This window comes from Nannobrachium achirus (genome assembly GCF_963921795.1).
Source record: "Nannobrachium achirus genome assembly, chromosome: 20".
NCBI lineage: Eukaryota > Metazoa > Chordata > Actinopteri > Myctophiformes > Myctophidae > Nannobrachium > Nannobrachium achirus.
Genome location: NC_137827.1, coordinates 51,394,533 through 51,400,622, shown reverse-complemented (window position 1 = coordinate 51,400,622; position 6,090 = coordinate 51,394,533).

Here is a 6,090-nt window from a genome sequence, read left to right as displayed (position 1 = left end):
CCTATTCTCCCTATTCTTAACCTATTCTTGTCTCATGGGGAAAACATTTGGTGAAAATAGCAGATCTACTGGCGATGAGATTTTATGTAGACTAGAGGTAACTAGCGGACCTACAGTAGTATAAAGCAAAACCTTTCAGGCTGCGACCCCCCAAAATAATCATATTTGAATTTCACACCCTTTGACAAGCACCTGGAACTGTAGGTATTACATTCAGGTTTACTTAGTTCCACAGATAAATATTGTGCAAATTGTCAAATGTTTGGCATGCTTGCAGGGCAGGAATTTCATGGAGGCCATGAAGGCCATGGCCGCCGTTGCCCCTCGGTTTGGCCTTGTGCCCCTCAAACCAATGGCATGACCTCTGGCCACAGTGGCCTTAATGCCCAATCTGACTCTACCATTTCATCCTCTCTTTCTTGTCAATATGTAGACAGTAGACACCGGTGTCTCTTTCTTGACATGTAGACACCAGTGTTTTTTCTTTTTTATTTTTTTATTAACTCCCTCGAGTCCCCATCTTTAAACCAATAGTCAGGTTCGCTACGTTAATAAAGGTTTATTCGTTGGATTTTTTTGGAGATTTGTAAAACTATACATTTTTGGAATCTTCAGAGCATGGGGAATCCAAAAATCTTTGTTTGCATTTGCACAGACACCTGCAAAGCCTCCATTTTGGACGTTCAAAATGGCCGACATAAAATACACAATGTGTGCTATCTTGGCTTCTAGACAACCTAGAAACGTAATTAAACATGCTAATCCTATGTTTTCTGGGTCAAGGAATCGATGAATGATGGATGTAAAATGTTCTGGACTCCCACCCCCTTTCTGGGGGTTATCTATTTTGGGACCTCCCAGAACAGGGACAGACCCCCTGTCTAGGGGTCTGTCTCGGTAATCGCTCTGCTACTGCTCCAGAACAATGTTAAATTAGATCATAATTGAAGCATAAAAGTTGTTGTAGCTGGGCTCTGAAAACAAAAATGAGTAGTAGCAAATACCAGGGGTCTTCCACAGGGGGTCCGGGACCCCTGCTGGGTCCTCAGAGTTACTACAGGGGGCCCGCCAATCCTGATGGGATCTTTTTTTTCACATTTGAAACTGAAACTTTGAATGTTTTTATGTATCCTGGGTTTGCGACCATAGGTCACAGTTTACTATCAGAACCGTCACATCTTGACTGGATCTGTCTGTCTGGACGGGTAACGCTTTTTTGTTGATTGACTCTCACACTCTGGCATCCCGCTCTGACATCACTGTGATGGGAACCAAATCCCCTTTATGCGCATATATGGAGATCCCTGTGATGCCAGGGGAACCATAAAAGGACAACTAGGTAGTCATCCGGCAACAGCTCAAAGCTGTGAAGCCGGGGGGAGTTCAGATTGACAATCAGGTTCACAGGAGGGGAGGGTGCGAGCAAAGTGTGGTAGAACAGGGGAAGGGCAAGGGCCAGACCCAGAATTTGACATAATGAAAGTATTGCAACTTCTCACTTGTGCAGACTAACGTGTCCATTGATTGCACTGCACTCACACTGACAACACAACACACACACATACACACCTCTTTGTTATTGTCACCCCGCAACCCGCTCCCTATCCTCTTAAAGAGCCCATGGTCAATTATGCCCAAAAATATTCACTACAATGCAGTCATTTCAGACATGCAGGATCTATTGTCTTCATCATTGTCATCTTCAATGTCCAACCTAATAGTGTTGACACAGTCTCCACCATGGAGTGAAAGGCAGGTTACTTGAGCAGCTGCACCGTCCCTTGCAGCCATATTTGATGAGCTCAAGTACTGCCTTTGGAGCAGGGAGGGCAAGACACCTGACTGGAAAATACCCTCCACTCTCTGAATTCCATCTATTTTCTTCGATTGGTGGAAGCTCAGGGCAATTTGTCAGGTATGATTTATCCTGCATTGTGACGTAGTTGGCACGGATGTGGTAGCAGTGCAGCACGAGTTGGAGGTAGCATCTCACCCTCAGTTCTTTGACAGAAATAGTTCCCATCTGAGTAATCGCAGGGTTGTTGGACCTTTTGAACTGTAAACATGGCATGCAAAATGCTCCAATGACTGCAATGTTGATGGAAGCTCACCAATAATAAGCTCAGGAGGAATGGAACCCTTTAAGGTCCTTGAAGTGGTTAATGACTTGGTCATCATCACCAGGCTTCAAGTAGGCATTGACCCATGTCTTTTTGGAGATTCCAACAAAATTCTCTTCCCCAGCCAGCACCAGAAAAATCATGTAGGCCAAGGAAACCTTGACATTTGTGACATCCAATAACTTGAACTTGCTTGAATATGTGTGTGCACTTCCACAAAATCATGTCCCTTGATGAAGGTATCGTATTATGATGCCTACTTTGTCATAGCTGACAAATTGTCCCAAGCTTCGATCAATCGAAGAAAATAGATGGAATTTAGAGAGTGGAGGGAATGTTCCAGTCAGGCGTCTTGCCCTCCCTGCTCCAAAGGCAGTACTTGAGCCCATCAAATTTGCCTGCAAAGCAGGTTGCACTCCTCCCTGCAAATGCTATGGTGGAGACTGTCAACACATATACAGTATGTCTTGCAAATTAGGGAGGACATGTACAGTATTTTAGTGAATCTCTTTGTGCATAATTGACCATGAGATCTTTAAGAGGATAGGACGGATCTGGATGTTCCAGAACGGAAATGGGGGGGCGGGACAACGACGCCTGTATCCTGTCTGCCGAAATGTCATCCGGTTCAATGTTGTGCAACACCAGCGTGGCGCTCCGTCGGTTTCGCTTTGAGCGATGGAAGGCTGTAGTGCTTTGTTGCTTACCGTGCCTGGATCGTATTGTGAATGCAATCGGTGAACCATCGCGCAATGGATTCGCGCGCGCGCCCACGTTAAAGGTAGGCAAAATCCTGGCGGTGTGGACCATCAGAAGGGTCTTAAAAATAGCGGTGGGTGAGTTAAGAGGATAGGGTGAGGGTTTTGGGGTGACGATTAACAAAGAGGTGTGTGTGTGTGTGTGTGTGTGTGTGTGTGTGTGTGTGTGTGTGTGTGTGTGTGTGTGTGTGTGTGTGTGTGTGTGTGCGCGTGTGTGCGTGTGTGCGTGTGTGTGTGTGTGCTGTCAGTGTGAGTGCAGTGCAATAAATGGACACGTTAGTCTGCACACCCAAAGTGAGAAGTTGCAATACCTTAATCCCTGCAGTAACACCTGTCAACCATAACTGTCTAACACAAAAATTGTATAAATAATACTCAGAATACTAATAAATCATCGAAGTACAATACATAAACCCAGGATACATAAAAACATACATAAAAAATAAAATCCTTTCCCATTAAGATTTGGTGGGCCCCCTGTAGTAACTATGAGGACCCGCTAAGGGTCCCGGACCCCCTGAGGAAGACCTCTGGTATTTTGCTTACTCATTTTTGTTTTCAGAGCCCAGCTCCAACAACTTTTATGCTTCAATTATGATCTAATTTACCACTGTTCTGGAGCAGGAGCAGAGCGATTACTGTGATAGGCTCATGGGTCTGTCTAGGGGTCCCAGGTGAGGAAAGACCCCAACCAAAAGTCAGAACGGTTATTCTGGCTGCTTTAAAAGTCTAATGAATCAACTCAGGATGTTTTAAAACCTACAAAACCTTTAAAACCTCTAATATTATGAAAAAGACATTAACTGGCTAGCGTACTGTTCTGGGAGGTCCCAAAATAGATAACCCCAAGAAAGGGGTTGGGGGTCCGTATCATTTTACACCCATCATTTACTCAGTCGATTCCTTGACCCAGAAAACATAGGATTGGCATGTTTAATTACGTTTCTAGGTTGTCTAGAAGCCAAGATAGCACAAATTATGTATTTTCTGTCGGCCATTTTGAACGTCCAAAATGGCAGCTTTGCAGGTGTCTGTGCAAATGCAAACAAAGATTTTTGGATTCCCCATGCTCTGAAGAATTCAGAAATGTATAGTTTTACTAATCTCCAAAGAAATCCAACAAAAATACATAGTGGACCTGACTACAATCTAGTGACTTTGATTGGTGCAGGAGTCAGGACTGAGCATGGATCAGATTGTAAATACCATCATGTATCCATTTCATCATCCCTAACCCTTAAATTCAACATTCTTTCAATGGATTAAAATCGTGTTTTATTTGATGGCCTTCCTGCCCTGGCATTTGGCCTTTGTGCCCTAAAAAAATTGACAACACCAAAGGCCAAGTGGCCGTGCCCCTAAAATGATGAAATTCCAGGCCTGCATGCTTGTATGTAAAGGTTTGTTGTTTGTAGTTTGGCTATCATCTGGGGACCCCGATGATTAGCTTAATAATTAGCAAAAACATATATAATAATTGCAAAATAATTACGTCCCGACCCCAAGTTTAGGAACCACTGCTATAGAGTCCTTGGGGACCCCAATCAGCAAAGTATATAGGGTTTATATAAGTGATATTTCATTTTATTAAAAGGTTATTACTATCCCACGACCATAATAGACAGCGAACCTCTTCAATTATTTTTAAGCATCCTGCGCGATAGAATCACATTTACACTGCATCTAAAGACTCCACCTTTTGCACAAAAATCGTGCATTTTTACCCCAATGTTCCTAGCAGCTTCTCCTGAAGCTATTGTATTTGCACGATGCACACTTTGTAGAAAAGTAATGTGTGGGTTTAGTATGCAAATCTTTCCCCAGAGGTACTGCCACGCAATTTTCGTCAGCAAAGTATCAGGTTACAGGGACCGAGAGAGAGAGACAGAGAGAGAGAGAGAGAGAGAGATGAGGGGAGGGGGGAGCAGCTAGCTAACAGCGTGCAGCAACGGACGCGAGCGAGCGAGAGAAAGAGAGAGAGAGGAGGGGAGAGGGGAGCTGCTAACAGCGTGCCGTGGAGGGACGCGACAGAGAGAAGAGAGAGAGAAATGAGGGGAGGGGATGGAGCAGCTAAGCGTTAACACAGCAGACCTCTCTATGAGCAGTACAATATCTAGAACAATATCTTCATTGTTGGTGTCAAAACATGAGGAACACATGCGTTCAGGTACGTCCCCGAACACAGACCAACAAAAGTAACAAGTAAAAGTACTCCAGCCCAGCCTTCTTCACAATGATCAAAGAAAAAGTCGCCAATTCAACAAGTAAAAGTACTCCAGCCTTCTTCACAATGATCAATGGACAATGATCGCCAGCAATAAGGATTGGAAGAAGTGTTGTTTTCTACAGTCACAGCTGCCGTTGGATCCACTTTCATGAAGCAATGTTTTGGTGTGTTGACTCAAAGCCGTGAAAAGGAAACATGTCAGACAGACGCAAGGTTTATATGCTGTTGCACACGCACGCGTGCGTGCACACACAGCGCGTATGGTACGAGTCCATTTGGTACCAGAGTGAAGTTTTTCGCGGAATAGGACTGCACCATGCTAAAAAGTAAAAGATATCCCTGCCGTCTCTCTCTCTCTCCCTGTCTCTCTCTGTCGATGTCAAGCTGTGTTTGTGTGTGTGTGTGTGTGTGTGTGTGTGTGTGTGTGTGTGTGTGTGTGTGTGTGTGTGTGTGTGTGTGTGTGCGTGCGTGCGTGTGCGTGCGAACGTACTGGGCTGTTACACCGCAAATGTTGACCTATAGAATCTGGTGACAATGATTGCGTTCACTGCATATAATATAAACAGACGTTAATAAAGTATTGGTGAGGCGATGACGTGGTGTAGGCCTATACTGTTCTCTCCAACCCCCCTCCTCCCTCCCATCCTCCCTCCATCCTCCCCCCATCGGTAAAGAAAAAAAAATGTGTAGGAAAGATTTGAGTGACTGTGAAAGAACTTTCTCCCAATGTAAGATTAAGACATCATACTTTATATAAAGCCTATTATATTAAGCCTAAACGGTTCTGCCGCTGTGTAGAACTGTTTTTAACAGTTTTTTACTTTAAAAGTAGGACCCCCAAAGGAGGACCATACAGATGTATTTAGATGTATTTCCTTTTGATTTTAAATCACATTTCATTTGTACATTTCCTTCATAAATACAGGGAAATACATATACATTTCACCCCTTTAAGACAGTTTTTCAGTTGCTTGATTCAGATTTA